At 39.8% G+C, this 22,383-nt stretch overlaps 1 pseudogene; it reads left to right on the top strand.

Moving 5' to 3' along the window:
• Positions 1 to 1,395: 1,395 nt before the first annotated feature.
• LOC144514281 (E3 ubiquitin-protein ligase TRIM21-like) lies at positions 1,396 to 14,189 on the top strand (annotated as a pseudogene).
• The last annotated feature ends 8,194 nt before the right edge of the window (positions 14,190 to 22,383 follow it).

The following is a 22,383-nucleotide window of genomic DNA, read 5'->3' as shown; positions in this document are numbered from 1 at the left end:
CGATCATACTGTGTGCTTAAGTGTTTAAGATTGTCAAAATTGCAGTAATCATACTTTGATCATTTTTATTCATATGACAATTATGTGTGTAACAACATGTTATAATACTTTTTGTTCTCAGTGTGTAGATATGGCTGCTGTGAGCTGTCTGATGATCAGTTTCTGTGCTCCGTCTGTATGTGTTCACTTATTATTTTGTTACATTTCTGAGGGGCTTAGGATGCTTGAAAACTTGTGAAAATCCGCACACGTCGGAACTCGTGCAATTTGTAAAGTTCTGCAGTGACTGGGCTCGGGCGTGGCCAGCGAGCTCCATAGCGCCCCCAAACGCACGCCAGGGTTGGGATAAAGTTTCTTTTGATTTTCATGAAATTTGGTGAGATAATTGCTCATCTTAACGAACAAATATAAACATTTTTATATATTTTTTCGCCTGAGAGAAATTCAACTGTTTTGGATTATATGCGTTCATTTTACAAACACATTTGAGGACTTTAGGATACATGAAAACTCACAGAACTTTGGACCCATATTTAAACTAGTAATTATTTTGATGTGATATCACATTTGGGCTTGAGAGTGGCACGTCAGCTCTATAGAGCCCCTCTGCCCCGTCCATTTACTTTGTTTTAATTTTGCGCACACATAAAACCTTCATGTATTTGTTTACTTCCTCATAGAGGGGTTTATTGGATTTATTTTGTTGGCATAACCCTTTGAATAATGTGACGCCAATTCGCGAAGGATTAGTCGATACCTCGAACGTTGATGTCAGCCGTGTACAGGTATCAAACAGTTCCGAATTGTTCCCAGAGGTTTCAACACATCCATCTCAAAATTGGGTCAAAATAATCCCAAGACCTTGACGGTGCCAAATTTGGAAGCTTTTGTGTTTTTGTGGAATGATGTGCTGTGTCGGAAAATTTGAACGTTTCGAGATAACACAGGAAGCTGTTAACTTGAATTAAAATAGTCCAATCTGCCCCAAATATATGAAGGCATCTACACGCCTTTATTAAGTCATAGTCATAGCACCACCTACTGACAACAGAAAGTTAGTTGTATGTAACACAGATCAATCAATTTTACATGATGTGGTCTACGTATGATACAGAGCAACATGATGTTTCATTAATGTGTTCTCTAGCGCCACATAGTGGACACAATAAGTGGTACAAAACTTCATTTTTAGTGACACATGCTCAACGCAGGTATTAACGTCTAATTCATGCACACAGTGTCTGATGATTCTGGAGAATGCAAGAGCCACGTTGACTGGCGCTCCATCAATATCCCTGACCCAAATGTGCAAGGACAAGTTCATCACTGATTGCAACATTAAATAACCTATATTTTGAATAATGTTTTTCCTTTTCTTTCACACTATGTGTAGATATGGATGCTGCAAACTATCTGCAATCTGAAGATCAGTTTCTGTGCTCCATCTGTCTGGATGTGTTCACTGATCCTGTCAGCACATCATGTGGGCACAACTTCTGCAAGAACTGCATCACAGAACACTGGAATACTATGGACCAGTACCTGTGTCCGATGTGTAAAGAGGTTTTCAACACAAGGCCTGATTTGAGGGCAACACTTTCATCTCTGAGATGGTCGCTCAATTCAGACAACCAGCAGCTCAGAGCAACAAGTGTCCAAAACCAGAAGATGTTCCCTGTGACGTCTGCACTGGAACCAAACTGAAGGCCCTGAAGTCCTGCCTGGTGTGTCACCTGGAGCCTCATCTGACCATGTCAGGCCTGAAAAGACATCAGCTGATCGACCCTGTGGAGAACCTGGAAGGCAGGATTTGTACAAAGCACGATAAACCTCTGGAGCTCTTCTGTAAGACTGACCAGACATGTGTCTGCATGCTCTGTTTTAGATCACAAGAAGCATGATGTTAATCTAAAAGAAGAATATGAAAGAAATAAGGCTGAGGCTGAAATTCAGCAGATGATCCAGAAGAGACTACTGAAGATTCAGGAGATCAAACACTCAGTCGACCTCAGTGAGGAAGATGCAGACAGAGAGATAGCAGAAGGTGTTCAGGTCTTCACTTCTCTGAAGGAGTCTGTTGAGAGAGGCCTGAATGAGCTCATCAACACGATCAAAGAGAAGCAGAAAACGACAGCAAAACAGGCCGAAGCTTTCATCAAAGAGCTGGAACAGGAAATCTCTGAGCTGAGAAGAGAAGCACTGAGGTGGAGCAGGTGTTACGCTCTGAAGACCACGTCCATCTTCTCCAGAGTGCCCAGTTCCTAAACATCCAACAACCTCCCCCCACCAAGGACTGGACAGAGGTCAGCATCCATCATCATATGAGGGGACTGTGGTGAAAGGAAAAAAAATAAAAAATAAATAACATTAATAGCAAAATGGGTACCCCCGCCAAAAAACCTAAAAAATCAAATCAAATACATGTACACTACAGTGACACCAATGTAGATGCTTTACTGTATGTGCAGATGACTATAGCCGGGCTGTGTGCCATCACGATGCCTATATTCAGTTGTGTGAGAAACAGAGAAAAATATTTCAAGATGTACTGAACAACATATGTACGGATGACCCCAGTGGCATGCTCCCCCCAGAAACAGCCAGCCTTGTCACCATGCAAACATCAAATCATGCCCCACCAACAGTATATCCAGACAGACCTAGGAATTGTCTTGTCACCATACAATCCACAAATCCTGAACTAACATGTGTACGGCTGGCCCCAGTGGCACATTTCCCCCAAAAACAGCCAGCCTTGGCACCATGCAGCCATCAACTCATACCCCAACAGCAGTATATCCAGACAGGCCTGTGGATTGTACCATCACTATACAGCCAACAAATCCTAATCGCACAAGACAGACATGTTTTGCTAGTGTCCAATCATCAAATTGTATACGTACAGATGATTATATAGAACCACAGCTGTCCACAAGTACATACATGGGGCCTCCTATAAATCCTCAGGGGCCATTACAGTGTGGAGAGGGTCGGATTTCTAGGATAGCATCCAGAGAGATTCCTGTTTTTAACGCAGCGGAATTTCGTCAAGCCATTGATTTTTGAAATATTGATTCAACGGATATTGGTAGTGTGCCAGCACGAGTGCATAGTACCCTAACGGGGTTAATCGAGAGGGCATTAGACACTGCGTCACAGGACAGTGTTTTAAGTGTCGAACTAAGCGGTCCATCTGTGGCTGCACCTAACCAAACAATGTTGAACTCCAGCGCTGGGTATAATGTAGATGCATTTCTGGAGCAAATTTTAGAAGCTATGCAGAGTAACGATACTTCTTTGTCCGAGGATTCATTAGAATTACTTGTAACAATAGCTCACAGTATGTCGGGAGGGGGAGGGGCCTGGCTAAAGCTAGGAAGTGTATGCTACGATAAAATATTGTCCTTAAAGGGTAATGCTTTATATAACCCTATGAATACCAACTCCAATAACAAACTTTGCTTTGCTCTATGTCTGGCTCACTATGTAAACCCCCAGCTGTCTCAAAGTGAGAAGATAGAATACGCAAAACATCTGCACCGGGATCTTGGGCTTGAATATTCACATACGGTTTCGTTTGCAGATGTTGACAGATTTCAGAAACATTTGAACATAAAAATCGTAATATTTCATCATGGAGCCGGGCATAAAAAAACACAGATCTTCAAAACACACGATGAACACAATGTGAAAACTACATGGTTGTATCTGCATAATGAACATTACTACCTGATCGAAAACAAAACTTCTTTTTTTGGGGCTCCATATATGTGTGATTTGTGATCATACAACACAGCATTGGATCACAGGTGTAGTCTGATTTGTAATGTGTGTCACACAGCATGCCGTCCAGGTAAAACTATTAAGTGCACAGCTTGTAAACGCATATGTAAATCGAAGCACTGTTTTGAACAACATAAAAAGCTGGATGGAAAACATGGACTCATTCTGTGCGACAGATGTTAATATTGTGAGGCATGTCATATGACATATAGGGTGGCTAAAAAGCCTCACGTACGTAGAGCTCCAAAAAGCACACAATGTAGAGAATGGATAATTGACACAATGCATGAATGCTATATACAACCCCTAAAAAATGCTAAACATAGTGACAAATATATCTTTTACGATTTTGAGACTAGATACTACGATGGCCGCCATGAGGCTAATTTCGAACGCAGTATGAATATGGAAGGCAAAAAATACTGCTTCGAAACAACAAAATGTGTGGAATTATTCGTCAATCATTACAGACAGCTGGCCTATAAAGGTTTTACCTTTATAGCCCACAATGCATCAGGTTTTGACAGCTATCTTGTGCTCGAGTACATGGTGAATCAACGCATATGTCCAACGATTACTATGCGCGGTTCGTGGGTGAATATGATAATCGATGCTACTTGCAATCAACGCTGGATCGACTCATTCAGTTTTCTCCCGATTGCTCTAGCTAAAACACCTACTGCTATGGGTTTTTCAGATGTACTCAAGGGTTATTTTCCCCATCGATTTAATACAAGGCAGAATGAGCAATACATCGGCCCATACCCACATCCGTCCCTCTGTGGGTATGACACCATGTCTGATGACGCTAAGAGGGCCTTCATGGAGTGGTACGTGACAGTTTGTGACACTACATTTGACTGACTGATTCGCTATTGTGTTAACGATGTGGCTGTATTGCATAAAGCATGCACAATATACAGAGATGCTTTCAAAGAATGTACATCGTTAGACCCCTTTGCATTCGCCACACTGGCCTCGTCATGCATGGGCGTGTTTAAAACACTTTTCATTCCCAAAGATACTGTGGCATTGACATACGAGGGATCGTACATTAGGCAAAACAAAGCCTATTCGGACATTTCGATTCAATGGTTAGAGTATGTCTCAAACCGAGAGAACATTGAAATTCAACATGCTGTCAACAGAGGGGAAAAAGCATTTGGGGCATTCTTTGTCGATGGATACTGTGCAGCCACAAATACGTGTTATGAATTTAATGGCTGCTTCTTTCATGGATGTAATAAGTGCTATGCACAAGCTGAAATCAACCCTGTCACAAAAAAAAAAAACACACGGTAAATTACGCAGAGCATTTTGTGACAGAATAGCCGCGCTGAAAACTGTGTACGGTCTAACAGTGGTGGTAAAGTGGGAATGTGATTGGAAACGGGATATGTGCAATAATCAGGACGTTAAGGCATTCATGGCCACATATGAAAAACCAGAACGTCTCAACCCTCGAGAAGCCCTCTTCGAAAGACGAACAAATGCAATGAAGTTGTATCACAAGACAGAGGGTGATGAAAAAATCAGATACTATGATTTCACAAGTTTGTACCCAACTGTCCAGGCAAAACGAGACTACCCCATTGGGCACCCTCAAATAATCCACACTGATTTTGACGACATAAAAACATACTTTGGTATTGTAAAATGTACTGTGTCACCCCCCAGAGGCCTGTATAATCAAGTTCTGCCCTATCGATGCCACGGTAAATTGATGTTCCCACTGTGTGGAACGTGGGCCGAGCAGATGAATCAGACAACCCAGTGTAACCACAGCGAACATGAGAGACAATTGTCGGGGGTGTGGGTGACGTTTGAACTAAACAAAGCGGTGGAGAAAGGATATTGAGTAGTCACCATCGACGAGGTATGGCATTTTCCAGAAAAATCGGATCAGCTTTTTAAAGGCTATGTTAAGACATTTCTCAAGCTCAAGCAGCAGGCTTCAGGATACCCAGGGCATATCAAAATGGAAGATGAGAAACAAAAGTACGTAGAGGACTACTATGTCCGTGAGGGTATACGGCAGGACCCTGCCAAGATAGGTGTTAACAAGGCAGTCAGAAGTATTCAGAAACTGTTGTCTTTGGGGTCAATTTGCGATGCGTACACATTTTGCATAACATGCCAAATGCTGAGCTCATAACAGACTCAGAGCGCTTTACACAACTCCTGTTCAGTGATGCTTTTGACGTTCGTCAGTTCTCATTTATTTCACCAGAGGTGGCAATAGTGCAGTGGCGACACACTGAGAGTCAAGCTTCCAGTGTAAAAGACGTTAATGTCTTCATAGGGGCTATGACTACAGCTTACGCACGTCTCAAACTTTTATGAACTGCTCGATAAACTGCAAGACCGTATTCTATATTGTGATACGGATAGCATCATATTCACCACTAGAGGCGAAGAGTGGATACCGGATCTCGGCCCATACCTAGGAAATTTAACGGACGAGCTTAACTCCTCACAACTCTGCGGTGATCTTACCGAGGACTATATAACTGAGTTTGTTTCTGGCGGGCCAAAATGCTACGCATGTCAGACCGTCCAAGGACATACACAGGTGAAATGCAAAGGCATAACTCTCAATGCACAGAATGCCCAAATTGTCACACACCATTAATAGGGTTGGTACATGCATTTGTGACCAATCAGCATGTCACAGACCCTCTGTCCACAACTACAGACACTATAACACGGGACAAAAAGCAGTTTCATCTCAAAAACACTACAGTGACCAAAAAGGTACAGGTCGTATACAATAAACGACGTGTGCTCCGTGACTACACAACCCTGCCTTATGGCTACTAATAATATCAACAGTAACCAGCTGATTGTAGGATTTGATGGCCGGCTTCAGCATCCATTCAGCGCAGTTGCGCAGGTCCATCAAATTGCGGCAAAACGTATTTTGTCAGAGATATTATTGAAAATTCATCAGCAGTAATATCACACAAGATCGATAACATTGTAGACATTTATTCATGCTGGCAACCAATATACGATCAGTTGCTTAAAACAGTGAATATAAATTTTGTGTAAGGTATCCCTGATTCACTTTGTGACGAGGGACTTCTACCACCTACTAAGAATAATCTGCTAGTAATTGATGATTTTATGTCCGAAGCAAGTGGTAATCTAGAAGTACAAAATGTTTTTACGAAGTATGTTCACCACGGAAACCTCAGCTGTATATATTTAGTGCAGAATCTGTTTATTCAAGGCAAGGCCAGTCGTACAATCAGTTTGAACACAAACTATATGATATTATTTAAAAATCCTCAAGATCAAATTCAGATGAGTTTAATAGGCCGTCAGATGTTCCCGCAAACTAGAGGCGTTTAACGATGCAACAAGTTCCAAAATCCAAAACTCCAGATAATTTACGACTCAGAACAGCACTGATATCGTCACGGCAGGTTGTATATGTCCCAAGAAAACAAAGGGATTAATAATGTCAATCCGGATGCAATGTAATTTCACAATGCTGGACCATCTGCATGAGGCAGCACCCCGAGCTAGAGGTGTTATCGTGAATAATGCTAGTCCAGATTTTCTTAATGCATTGTGCGAGATAGCTCTGAACGTATTAAGAGGTAGTATACCGCTGTCTAGCACTCAGTACAAGTTGTTGAAAAAGAAGAAGGTTATTAGACTAATCGCGGATAAAAAAAGTCTAGGATTTAAAAAATAAAAACAATTACTCAAACCGGTGGTTTTCTATTGCCTCTATTGGGGGCTGCAATCCCTTTCATCGCTAGTCTCATCAATAGGAACTGACATGGAACACACGCAGAAAATGTTTCTGGTGCCTCAGCAACAATTAGCAGCATTACAACAGCATCACGCCTCAGACACACAAAATGCCTCTTTGCGGCAGTCTGTCCAAAATGAATTGGACCGAGCCATGAGTGATATATTGAGTCAGTCTGACATTGACGTATATGAAAAAGCCCAAAAATATTCAAGTGTTTTGCAGAAGTATATAACCCTGGTAAAACAGGGCGAACGTGAGAGAAAATGTAATTACGTTATCCCTACCCAGCGATGCATCAAAGGCTGAAGCCTCAAATGTTGAGTCACAAGACGCAATCGTAGAAGACGATATAAGATCAGAAGTATTGTCACATATGCCCCCCAGGAATAAACGCAACGCTGAATACATAATCACCTCTTTAGCCCGTAATAATGATAAGATTGCGTGGTCAAATAATGGGGAAATCGTTGTTGAAGATAAGACTGTGACAGGCAGTCATCTGTATGATCTACTGAAAAGTGTAACAACACCTAATAATTTTTCAGACCGTTCGAGACCTGCCGGATGGAATGTCTTTTTAAAGACGTTAGCTCACTTAAACATACCTCTATCTGTAATTCCAAACACAGCTGTACGTCGTGCTATTGTCGGATTTAAAACAGGGGCCCCTGTGGCTGCTAATAGACATCACACAGTGACTGATACACAATCACCAGTCATGTTCACACCTAGGTCAGTACGTATTGGCACACCACTTAGACAGCCTTCATTGACAGGTACAAGCTCCCCATTCACCCCTAGATCAGTCTTCAACCATGATCAGGACGCGGTTGATTATTTTTTATTGTCAAGTTGCCAAAGACATTTAATGATTGTATTTGCCTATTTTCTCTTTTCACATATTGTTTGTTATTTATTTTTAATACTAATTTTTACATTATTTTCCTATTGACTGTGGCTGTGACACATGGAAATGTTTTTCCCTACTGTGAAAACCTAAAAGACATTATTGACTGTAAAACTGTGATAATATTGAATGTATTTCTCTATTTGTTTTTTTCAAAACTAATCATGTATTTACCCTATTGTGTCTAATTGTTTTCCATGTATAGCTCTCTTTTTGAAAAGTTTGAATAAAAACTATTACAGAAATTGGTAAGACATTTATTTTTCACATATTTTTATTAGCTAAACAAGCACTATTACACAACGCTTTCTACCTATATGCTGCACATGCACATTGTATACATTTTAAACGTCTGATCGTGGCACACATCGCGGTGTATTTTGCTAACAAAGTGATTGACCATGGCATCGTTACAGACAAGATTAGTACCATACATGTTCAACAGTTTTGTATAAGACATTTTTTTTTTCTCTTTGAAAATGTGGTTGAAAAGGTCGGGCAGGGTGAGGTTGTCAGCGTATAGACCTATAAATTCTGCATCATCGTGTCCGAAATTAAATGGGTTATGTGCATACGAACCGGTGTATGCTTCATTATCAACGAAAGCTATAACTACAAATTTAAGTATCTGCCCTATGAATAAATTCTCTTGGTTACACACTCGCGTACCTGTCGGTATGGAGAATGTTTTTATGGCTACTCTGTCAATAGAATATTTTGCATTAGTGTGCTGTAGAGCTCTACTATGGGCTAGTCTCACAGTTGGAGCCACTGATATCTTCTTTGCAAACAGACTGGCAGACATTATTTTCACAGTGAATTGAACATTTCCTGGGGTCATTAGTGCAAAGTCATCTTTTGACCGGATGAATTTAAGTGAAATGTCCACACCATTTAGCAGCAGTTTTTCTTGAAAAAACAAGTCGGCATGTACTGGCGATATTAATTCCACAATACGACTTTCACCAGTGTAGGCACCCCGTTGCTCTAACCCCAAATTATCACCTGTAATAGATGTATCATCTATTTTTCCACCCGTGTCTTTACAGAATAGGCCAGTGCTGAACTGTGTATCTAGTGCTTCTTTTCCATAGTTTAGCAAACATTCAATAATTCCTCTGTATGGGTACGTATTTGATGACTGTGTAATCAATCTATCGCCCAGCATTATATCTACTTGGGAAAAAAGACTGCATCCAGGGTAGTTTATAAACCCCACAGCAGCTGCATTAGCCAGCAATGTGCCATCAGGATTTGTAATCCTTACACGTGTGTACAGATATGAATCGTTCAGGTCTAGATAATCTTCTCCACTAGCTGATATGAAAAACTCTATAGGTCCACTGTCTGTTAGTGCGGACATGGGTGGTACTTCTAAAAAATTAGATTTTTCAATAGATGTCTGTGTACGGTATGGTAAACAGGTCCAATTCTGTCTTCACACACTTTTCTGACTGATTATGAATGAACGCCATGATTACTTCCTAAGATTAATTTAGAATATGTCTTTTGCTAAGACCAGAGAGCGTCGGGTCGGAGCTCTGCGTCTTCTGGAAGCTGTCTTCTTTTTGATGACTCTTCATTTTTTGGTTGTGGTTTTACGTTTTCTAGACACCGCCTGGTTAGGCCCCCATCCTGAGGGACTTCTTCTTAATGGTTATACCTTGAGACCATTTCCCTGCTGTCTGCTTGCTATGGTATTCCTAACATTACATGACACGACATCCCCAATAATACCAGTGGCAGCAGTTTTCAGATGCGGTTTGGCTAGATTAAACCCCTTTTTTTTAAAGGGGGACAGCCATTCGGAACAGATTTCTGAATAACCCACCTAAACCACTGCCATATTGCGTACTGGAGCCTATGTAACCAGGGAGTTCTCCACCGGCCTGGTTCATATAGTAGGCTGTATATCTCCCATCATCTGGGGTGTATGCTTTGCGCATCATTTTAATGCTGCTTCACGGGTCTAAAATGTAGTTTGACAATGACTTTTCCGTATGAGAAGGGAATGTTTGTTCTGATCGTTGCGTAAATCTATTTGAATGTCCGTAATAAATGCGCGTGACAGCGATGTGTAATGAGGCGTGTCGTAGTGGGGATGCGACGGCTCTCATCAGAAATAGTTATACACCGGAGTAGTGGGACATGGCTATCACCGACTAACTGGTAGTCCACTATGTCGCTATAAATAAATATATTATAGCGACCCGCATGGATGTCTGCAGGTCTGGGGGCTACACATTTAACACGTGGGTTGGAAACTATTTCAAACACAGTGTCTGGAATGAAGCCAAGAATCTCGGCCACACGGCCTCTAAATGCTAAATGATACCCCGCACCGCCGGTAAACTCTGTTTGTAATATTGTTGTAGCTCATGGTTATGTCAGCTGTCCCTATACTAGACATGCATCTCATATTATACTCTTTAACAAGGCTAGCCACTGAATTATAACAACCGACCACTAATTCTATTCCATATGTATGTTTAGTTTTCGTATCAAAAATTTCAACCTCAGCATCATCTGTGGTAAAATTATTCCATATCCTGGGGTAGTGTATCTCTATGAGGCCTACCTCTGTAGGGCTGCTGGAATATTAACGGTTTTGCCAACTTTGTTCTGAACTGCCATATCTTATTGTTCGGATAAACTAGGGCTGAGGCATTGCTGGGGAGCGTAACAAAAACCCCATTTTTATTCATTGTACCTACACCTCTCATTACCGAATCAGAATGACTAGTTTAAGTGTTTGTCATGCTAGCTTTATCTCACATCAACTATGTATTTTTCCGCGACCCATGAATTGAATTTATCAGGCCGCCCTAACCATTTCACCAGGACTAGATTTTACGACCTACTTTCTTGCTATCAATTATTTTCTCTATTTTAAACACAGTTATGGGTTGTAACTCTGCCTCATGAAATGTTCCAGTCAATGACTCCCCGCCAGTGTCTTTTAGTATATAAACAGGGGGTGTCCTTCCAACACATTTAGCTACTGTAAAAAAATTCATCTGTAAAACTTTGCTGATAACCTTTCCTAAATACATCCCTATGTTTTGACAACCTGACGGTATCGCCCTGCTGAAATTTAAAAGCAACCATTCCGGGGTGTTTCAGTTTGTATAGATTGTTAAAGACTGTTTTGTCATTGTCTTTATTCACTGCAGACGGTGCCATTTTTATTGACCTATGGTATGAATCGTTGTAAGCACTCACCAGATCTTGCACAACATCAATATAGCTACGTGCGTTAACAGCTGTTAAATATCTCCACATACCGTCTTAAAAGATCGATTGAAACGCTCCACTACACTTGCCTTTGTCTCGTTTGATGTAGAGAAATGATGTATTTTATATTGAGTCATCAATCTTTGAAAAACCTTATTATAGAACTCTTTTCCCTCGTCCCCAAATCAGGGACTATTGATTTCATTTATTTCAGCGTTTTTTTTCATATATTTATTTATTTATTTTTTTAATTTAATTTAATTAAAAAATGTTTTGGAGCTGCGTGCGCAGCTTGAACGCTCGACCAATCAAAACGCTAGAAAGAGATGCGCGCGCACCCCCTACTCCCCTGCCCCCCAAAGCTGTCCGACTAATACTACTTCAGTAGCTCTGTATATCTTTCCGTATATCCATCCCAAAAAAGTAAAGTCTAAATCCCAATTCGAAAACAGGGTCCAAATATCAGGAATAACATTGAAATATGGAGAATAAAGTCTAAATGTCGAGGATGATGTTGACATTTTGACTTTATTTTCTAAAAGCTACGACCAATCTGAGGATCTTCCTCCTCTGATGTTGTTCCCTTATGTCTGGTACTATGTGGAAAGTCGTCTTAACACTTAATAGCTAGACTGGATATTTATTGCAGATTGTATTTAAATGCTTCCGATCCAGGACCAACATTCTAGAACACTGCAATAGAATTCTTACTAGAACTCCAGTTTCAGATATCTACAATCCAGTTGTTATGAGTCATCATTTTAATTTCAGATATCATGAATGTCATCTTGAATATCTAAAGTACACTTTGACTACACATGTAATTATGGATAACCACAGTTGGCATCATGACTGGTAAATATGCTAATTCAGATATTCACAAATGTTTTGTGGATATCTGTTTTTCATTTATGATATCTGAAATTAAAATGATGACTAGTAACAACTGGATTATAGATATCTGAAATTGGAGTTCTCCCTAGTAAGAAATCTATTGCAGATATCTAAAGTTTATTCTGGATTTAGGTTTCCTGATTGTGTCCAACACACTACTTTCTTTATTTCCTCTGGCTGTTTCACGATAAAAGCTTTCCACCAGAGAACCAGTGGGAGGCTTTTAATGTGAAGCAGCTGGAGAAATGTACAGTAAGCAGAGCTTTGTTAGCAGTACTGTTCTTTATTATAAAATGGTCTACACAACAGGATGTGGACATATTCCAATAAAATCTATTGCAGATATCTAAAAAAGTTATTTCTGACTAGAAATAATTAAATATAGACATCTGCATTAAATATCCAGTCTAGCTACTAAATGTTAAAACTGCCATTTATACAATTTTAGGTTTTGAATTTAGTTTTGACTAGCACAATCAAAGTTGTAGATATCTTGAAAAAATAATTGCTACAAGTAAGATTGTTATTGTGGATATCTTTAATTACCATTCTTTATTATTTTAACTAGGAGAAATGCTATTATAAATATCTAAAATGTAATTACAGATAGGAGTGTGGTAAGGCATTTTTCCTGTTTTCATCTACAGTTGTTCTGCAGAGCTTCTTCTTGCGGGTAACGTCTGACAATAACAATAACTTTAGTTTTCTATGTTGTAAGTTGACATTATTGTTTAAAGCCACATTTCAATAAAGCCACATTTCAATACTGACAACACATGTATAATCTCTCTGAAAGAGTCAAACAACAATCATTGATGAGTGCAGGGTATTCATTTAAACTCTGAACATTTCTTGAGAGCTGACAGCCTTCCTCATGTCCGAGCACGTCTCCATGACTCCCTGCTACACTGCAGCAGCAACAGGCCTCCATGTAGACCACTAACTGGTGTTGTGACACAGAACGACCACTAGATGGATCACAACACAAAGGAATCATGAGACAAAGTTACTATACTGCTACCATGCTGACCACCAAAACAAACAAAATGCAGTATGCAGTGAATGTGACTCTTGATCTTGATACAGCACATCTAAGTCTCATCGTGTCTGATGATGGGGAAACAAGTAAATAATAGTCATCTAAAGAAGAATGTTCCAGACAACCCAGAGAGATTGGCCGATTGTAATTGCTTTTTAGGAAAGCAGAGTTTCTCTTCAGGCAGATTTTACTTTGAGGTTATAGTTAAAGGAAAGACTTCCTGGGATTTCGGTGTGGTCAGAGAGTCGATCGACAGAAAGGGAGGCATCACACTGAGCCCTGAGGATGGTTATTGGACTTTATTGTTGACAAATGGAAATGAGTATGATGCTAATGACCACTTTAGTGTCTGTCTCTCTCTGAAGTCTCAGCCTCAGAAGGTGGGGGTGTTTGTGGATTATGAGGAGGGTCTGGTCTCCTTTTATGACGTAGATGCTGCAGCTCTTATCTACTCCTTTACTGGCTGCTCCTTCACTGAGAAACTCTTCCCATTCTTCAGTCCCTATACTAATGATTATGGTAAAAACTCTGCCCCTCTGGTCATCTATCCTGTCGGAGTAAACTAATCACTTATTGCATCATTTCAAGTATTGATGTATTTTTAATCAAGGGAACAAATGTACATATTCATATAGTTTACATCTTATTTTCTACAGAATCTGTTTCCTGTGGTGACTGATTTACACTTTATTACATTATTTATCATATCGTTAAATGTGCAGCAATTCTTTGCAAATTGAATAAAACTTTATCTTGACATATTTGGTATCTTTAGAAAACTGATTTCTTCTGGAAGTTATAATAAATGTCAGAACAGACATTAAAACAGAGGTTTAAATAGATATTGTCCACATAACGTGTGTCATGATGCATCAAATTAATGTGTTGATTGTGTATTCAGATACACATTTATTTGTATTTGATGTGCAGCCACAGAAAAATATTGCTGAATATTTCATTGTGTCATGGAGCTTCAACTAAGAGTAAGGCCTATTACATCCCATATTGTCTACAGAACACAGTATGTGTCGTTGTTATACCGGGTATAAAAAGTTAATGGATGTTTCTCTCTTGTGTGAAAAGTGTTTTGGATAATTACTGGTCACTTTGGCCATTTTTTTTATCGATCGGACGAGGATGATCTTTATTCCTATTGAATGTCAAAAACATTCATAACGTCAAGAATAAAGTTGAACTTTCAGTAGTAGTGCCAGGCATATGAAAAAGAATAAATATTAATTCGAAAAATTGCAATAAAGAAAAATCCATGACTAGGATGAAGTCGATGATCAAAAAAATTGCAATATTGAAAATAGGTTGAAATATCAGTAACAATGTTGAAAGATCTACCTCCTCTCATTTTGTTCCATTATTGGTTTTTATATGGAAATGGTCTTAACATTTAAAAGTTAGATTAGATATTTATTGCAGATATTGTCAATAAATAAAAAATAGTCTGTGTCGCCGCGACATGTAGTTACATTTTTTTAAGGTAGGCAGAGACAGACAGCTAAGAAGCAAACGATGTCTCTGCATTCAATTTGGACCACCCTCCTTTTAATCGACAGTTGTTCCTGCCAGTAGCAATTTCATGGTACGAGACCCTCCTACCTCTTTAGCGAATAAGGAGACGATTCCAACGATATATGAAAATGTGCCATCAGGTTAGGGTGTGCCCTGGTATAGCTGTGCATAAAACCTATATAGCCTGTGCGTACCACGTGCACCCTCGCAGAAACCATTTTTCGAGTTGGGTTACGCACACGTTAGTTACAGAGAGCAACTTTGGTGAGTTATTTGATAACTTTTACAAACTTTTGCAAAGTTTTGTAAACATGTTCGGGGGAAAGAAGTGGTTTACAGCGGAGGAGGCGGCTGCCATATTGGTCGAAAGACCAGATGAAGATATTACGTTGTCTTCCAAAAGTGAAGTCTCTGTGGACTCTGAAGCTGAGGAGGATTTTATCGATGGAAGAGATCCTGATCTTGAGTACATACATTACGTATTGATTATTTTATCAGAAAGTATTTATTACAGACGTTATTACAGACGTTATTTCAGAAGTTATTGTGTGTGTGTGTGTGTGTGTGTGTGTGTGTGTGTGTAGGGGAAAATTGTAGATGTGATTGAATAGATTGCATCTTGAGTTTTCTCAATACAGAATACAGAAACTTTGTTGTTTGGGAAGGGTGCTGTGTAGGGTGGAGGTGTGTTATAAATAACAAAGGGTAGGTAGTGGGCTCATTCTGGTGGGGGAGGGAATACTTACCTGTAATTGCAGTGGGCTTATTATGGGGGGGGTGTTATTGTGTGTGTATGAGGTGTGAGCCACATTTCAATACTGACAACAAATGTATAATCTCTCTGAAAGAGTCAAACAACAATCATTGATGAGTGCAGGGTATTCATTTAAACTCTGAACATTTCTTGAGGGCTGACAGCCTTCCTCATGTCCGAGCACGTCTCCATGACTCCCTGCTACACTGCAGCAGCAACAACAGGCCTCCATGTAAACCACTAACTGGTGTTGTGACACAGAACGACCACTAGATGGATCACAACACAAAGGAATGATGAGACAAAGTTACTGTACTGCTGCCCCGCTGAGCACCAAACCAAACAAAATTGCAGCAACAGCCTTTTTCAGTTTAGTGTGATGATTTTTGTTGAGATTAAAATGAAGCCGTTGTTGAACACAAGGCCTGAGTAAGCAGTGACTTGAGCACCAAACACTGAAAAGAATAGCTGGTTTACACACTTTATTTATATTTATTTTCGAAAACATCCATAATGTCGAGAATACGTTGAACTTTCAGTATTAGTGCCAGGCATAAGAAAAAGAATAAATATTAATTGAAAAAATTGCAATAAAGAAAAATCATTGACTTGAATGAATGATCAAAAGAAATTGTAATATTGAAAATAGGTTGAAATATCAGGAACAATGTTGAAGGATCTACCTCCTCTTATTTTGTTACCTTATTGGTCTTATACGGAAACATTGCCTGTTTTAGTGTGTGTTTGCAGAGCGTCTTTACGGAGCCCATCACAGATAGAACAAATATTATTGCGTGTCCTCGAGTTATTATTTCGTGGCGTACTGTAGCCTATATAGAAAATGCTGTTTTCAGAGGACTTGTTTATGCTCACTGCGCAATCATGAAGTAGTTTCTGGTGTTTTCTGAAGTAGCCCGTGTAATGAGGACGTCCCCTGTCTGGGCAATCAATGCAATTCTTTTCTGCAAATTATTTTGCTAATCAAAACACTAAAGACGAGTTCCGGTCTTTGCTTGGCAGGAAACGCAGCTAAGAACAGGGCTGATACAAAGAGACAGACAGACAGAAAGACACACACACAGACAGACAGACAAACAGACAGACAGACAGACAGACACACACACAGACAGACAGACAGACACAGACAGACGGACAGAAAGAGAGACAGACAGACGGACAGACAGACAGAGAGACTGATACAGACAGACAGACAGAGGGAATGAAACAGACAGACAGACAGACACACAGACAGAGAGACAGACATACGGAGAGACAGAGTTACTGATACAGACAGACAGGCAGTCACATAGGCGCAGGAAGTGGGGGTGCTGAAGGTGCTGCAGCATCCCTTGGTGGCGAAGCTTTAAAACTGCGATGACAATAAAATGATAGCTTAAAATGTATTTACAGTATTGAATCAAGAAGCGTGTGCGGAGACCACAGCGACTTTCTAAGTTTCTGAACGTATAGCGACGCTTCCACACAATGCTTCTGTTCATGGAGTCATGTGAATCAGCAGCACCGAGACCTGACGGGGTGAATATGGAAGTAATAACCAGTTGTGATTTATGTATGCCTATTATAAAGAAACAAATAGTCTGTAACGTTTTAGAATTCGTCACATACTGTCGGAGAAGAAAGATTTTGCATATTCTGTTACTTTGTGGCACTTAGGCCTTTGGGACCACGGACCCATCCCCCAGCACCTCAGCACTCCCTGCCGAGATATCTTCCCGCGCCTCTGGACAGACAGAAGGACTGATACACACAGACAGACAGACAGACAGACAGACAGAGCTGAATTCAGCAGATGATCCAAAAGAGACGACTGAAAAGATAAAAGTGATGATGTGCAGCTCAGGTCTTGTGTTGAAAACCTTTTTACACATCAGATACGGGTACTGGTCATTGGTATTCCAGTGTTCACTGATGCAGTTTTTGCAGAAGTTGTGACCACATGATGTGCTGACAGGATCAGTGAACACATCCAGACAGATGGAGCACAGAAACTGATCTTCAGATGGCAGAATGCTCACAGCAGCCATATCTACACATAGTGTGAAAGAAAAGAAAACATTTTATTGAAATTACAGTTTTAATTAAAGCAGCAAGCAGTGGTGAATGGGCCCTCGCACATTCGCATGTGCATTTCCGGGATAATCAGACACTGTGCACATGAGTTAGACATTGTTTTCCGTGGAGTGTGTGGCACTGAAAAAGTTGTATTGTAAATTTTTTACCACTTCCTGTGGCCACAATGTGACAATAGAGAACACACACTAATGAAACGTCATGTTGCTGTATACCATGTGTAGACAGCACCATGTAAATTTCATGTTAATTGGATGATCTGTGTCACATACAACTATCTAGTAAATTTAGGGCATATTGGACAGCGTAAGGTCAATTTACAACAGCTTCCTGTGTTAAGGTGAAATATGAAAATTGCCTCATCCCAAACCTGGTGTGTGTTTAGGAGCCTTGTAAGGAGGGATTGAAATGCATTTGGTGGAGGAGTTGCATTTTTTTACATCACATACCAATAAATAATACCATCACATACCAATTAAAATAAGAAATGATTTAATGCCAACGGAGGTGGAGGCACTGTGGCTGAAAATACAACTGCCACATTTGAAGCCCATGCTGATTGGCTGTTGTTATAGACCACCAAGTGCGAACAGTGAATATCTAGATAAAATATGTGAAATGCTAGAACATGGGTGTTATGGCAGTTATGAAATCTATTTTATGGGAGATCTGAATATAGATTGGAATGCATTAGGTTGTTCAATGAAAAAAAGGCTTCAGAATGTTACAGATTTGTGTGGTTTGTCACTAACAAACCAACTAGAATATTTACTAAGAGTGACGGCACAATTACTTCCAAACGTATTGATCATATTTTCACTAATGCAGTTGAGCTATGCTCAAAGGCATTATTTATACCGACTGGCTGTAGTGATCATAATTTAATTGCAGTTGTTAGAAGAGCAAAAGTGCCGAAGCCTGGACCTAAAGTAATACAAACAAGATCATACAAATGGTTTGATCAGGACAGATTTAGAAATGATGTAAAAGAGGTATGTTGGTCAGAAGTATTACTGAAAACAAATCCTGATGAGGCACTGAAACATTTTGTTGATATTTGTATGCCATAGTTGAAAAGCGTGTTACAGTGAAGAAGTTCATGGTCAGAAGCATCAGTACACCATGGGTTAGATAAGGAGTTAAAGGAATATATGGTGGAATGCAATTTAGCAAAATTAACAGCAATAAGATCTGGTTTATCAATCAGACTGGCAAATCTACCATAAACTAAGAAACTTTCTAACTAATTTAAATAGAAAGAAAAAGAAACTGTATTATAAAGCCAGGATTAATGATATTAAAAATGATAGTAAAAGATTATGGAAAACGCTGAACAGCTTAATGGGCAAATTTGCAAGAGTAAATATTAACAAAGTAGAAAATATGTTGTAAAGATAAATCGCCAGGTGTGGACGGCCTTGACGGTAAACTACTTCAATTGGTTGCAGACTTAATTGCCCCAGTTATCTGTCATATTATAAACCAAAGTCTAAGTGAATGTCTATGTCCTCAAGAATGGAAAATTGCTAAAATAATTCCACTACCTAAAAAATTTAAGGTTACCATTCTCGGTGTCAAATACTCGTCCTATAAGTTTATTGCCTGTGTTGAGTAAAATTATGGAGTATGAGCAGATTGAAGAATATTTTCTTTGAATAATTTAACCACTGATTGTCAACATGCATATAGAAAGGGACACTCAACAGCTACCGCTCTAACTCATATGACTGATGACTGGTTGAGAGATATTTATCAAAAGAAACTAGTAGGTGCTATTATGCTTGATTTTACAGCATTTGATATCCTTGTGGTTCAGTAGTATGGTCTAATGCAACTCAAGAAAAAATAACTAAATTACAACAGTCAACATGGCCGTGCATTTGCGCGATAATCGAACAGTGCGCAGAGTGCCTGTTTTGTTTCCCTTATAATTGTTTGATGGTCTTGTTCTATATCAACAATAAAATAATTTGGAAAAAAAAGGCTGCCACACTGTTAGTAAATACGAACTAAACATGCATTATGTTGCTCTATATCAAGTGTGGACCAATGTAAGTAATTTGGATGTTTGTCAAATGAGGATAACTCATTATTGGCATGTACATGAAGCCGGTCAGGAAGAAAAATCACAGTGAGAGTGGGCGTGTTGATGACGTTCTATCATGCTGCTGGTACCGAAAGTAAACAAACAACGAGGGAAAAGAAGAAGATGGCACAAAGACAAAAGACCAAAGACCAAATTACGAACAGCTCAGTGATGGCGGTGAAATCCGTAGCCTGTCCTGTCTCCTGCATGCTCCAGGGAGAGAGAGGGAGAGAATACTAACGTTACGCAAGTAGTTATGTCTGCCGTTGTATTGGTTTGCACCTGATGGACATAATGCGCAAAAATAGATATTCAAATATATTCAAACCTCTGTGGTTTTTCAGAACAAATATTCAAAAGTAGCAATTCAATGTCGACGCTCAGGCCCTAATAATAAAACCCTAGCAATTTCAATACATCGTCGACTCGAGTACCAACAATATAAATTAAAGCAGCGTTGGACGGTCCCTCGCGCCTCTACGCGCATCAGGGTTACTGGCGGCCGCCGCTCCTTGTGACCATGCATTTGCATGGCACTCAGACACTGCAAATCATCACCAATGAAAAGGGAACTCTTGCTGAATTCAATGATACCTCACACAAGACTCTACCTTAAACGGGTCACCAGTTATGAAAGGGGGCGCGGCTTAAGCATAGGGGGTGGGCCAAACCATCACCAATGAAGAAGGAACTCTCTGCTGAGTTCAATGACAGCTCACACAAGACTCTACCTTAAACGGTTCAAATGTTATGAAAGGGGCGTGGCCTGACTAAGTGGGCGTGGTTAAAGTATAGGGGGCGGCTCAGTATCACATGTAGACCACACATTACAAGTTTCATGTAAATCGGAGATATGACAACGTACACTCAAGTTACAACTTCTTTGTTCATCGCTAAACACTCAAAATGGCCGCCACGCCATGCCCACACCATTTGGCGAAAAGTTTTTCTTTTAATAACTTTTCATCTTTAAGGTGTTGAGATGGTACAGACCAAATTTGAAGTCCATCGGATGAAATCTCTAGGAGGAGTACGTTAAAGTATAGCACCTGGACTTTTAGGCCTACTTCTGTTGCCACTAGGGGGCGCTATGACATTGAGTCAATTTTGTCCGGTAAATGTCCTCAGAGTTAGAGTCTTATGAATCATGAAAAGTTTTGAGCCAATTGGGCAATCAAGTTACACCCACTTCCTGTTTTGGTGGCGAAACGCACAAAATGGCCGCCATGGCCATACCCTATGACGAAAAGTTTTTCTTTTACTAACCTTTCATCTTTAACGTCTTAAGATGGCACAGACCAAATTTGAAGTTGATCGGATGAGATCTCTAGGAGGAGTTCGTTAAAGTACAACGGGGAAATTTCAAACTTTCAATTCAAAATGGCGGACTACCTGTTGGGTTTAGGGTATGGCTCCAATGACGTTTTTTGTACGTCTTGACATGTTACATATGTGTACCAAGTTTTGTTAGTCTATGATAAACTTACTGCAGGGGCTCCTATTCCCGAAACCCTTAAAATACGTAAATGTTCACCAGACTTGATGCGACCGCCAATTCTGGTGAGTTTTTGAATATGTTAAGCCCCTCAAAAAGACAATTCATTTGCTGTTATAATAATAACAATTCCTTCAGTTACAATAGGGCCTTCGCCGCTGTCTGCGCTTGTGCCCTAATAAAATCATAATTAACGTGTGTATGTACGTACATATGTGCATGCATATGTATGTGTATACAAAAGCACTCTTTTAACCCAAACTTATCCGTGCATACTAGTCAAATGTTTGTTTACCTTGTTCAACTTTGTTGTTTTTAGCCATGTGTATTGTTGTGTATGGACATTGAGAGCAACAGAAAGCCAGAGGAGCCAGTATTATCAGGCAGCTGCTATGTCTCTAGTCACTTTTGGAGACAGAGTTGAACTATTACTGCCTGAGACACAGTTGCAACGTAGTGTCGTATTGTAGGTCACTGACCATAATGTGACCTATCTCAATTTACACAGCAAGCTGGAAATTAAACTTCAGTAATGAAAGCAACAATGTAGTAGACTGCCAAATCGTCACTGGACCTTTCTCTGTGTGTGTGTGTGTGTGTGTGTGTGTGTGTGTGTGTGTGTGTGTATGATAAGGGATCAAAGGAATGGAAAGAAACGTGACCATAAATGACAGCAAAACACAATCAAGACACACTAGTTCTCTTCTACCAAAATCCATTTGATTTTATTTAGATTTATTTATTAATATGAGATTAACTTATATAAATCATGAAGCATGTAATGAATTTGATTTTTTTTTATTGCTTGAC

This window comes from Sander vitreus, unplaced genomic scaffold (genome assembly GCF_031162955.1).
Source record: "Sander vitreus isolate 19-12246 unplaced genomic scaffold, sanVit1 ctg528_0, whole genome shotgun sequence".
NCBI lineage: Eukaryota > Metazoa > Chordata > Actinopteri > Perciformes > Percidae > Sander > Sander vitreus.
Note: the sequence above shows the minus strand (reverse complement) of the source record. Positions and strands in the feature narration are given on the sequence as shown.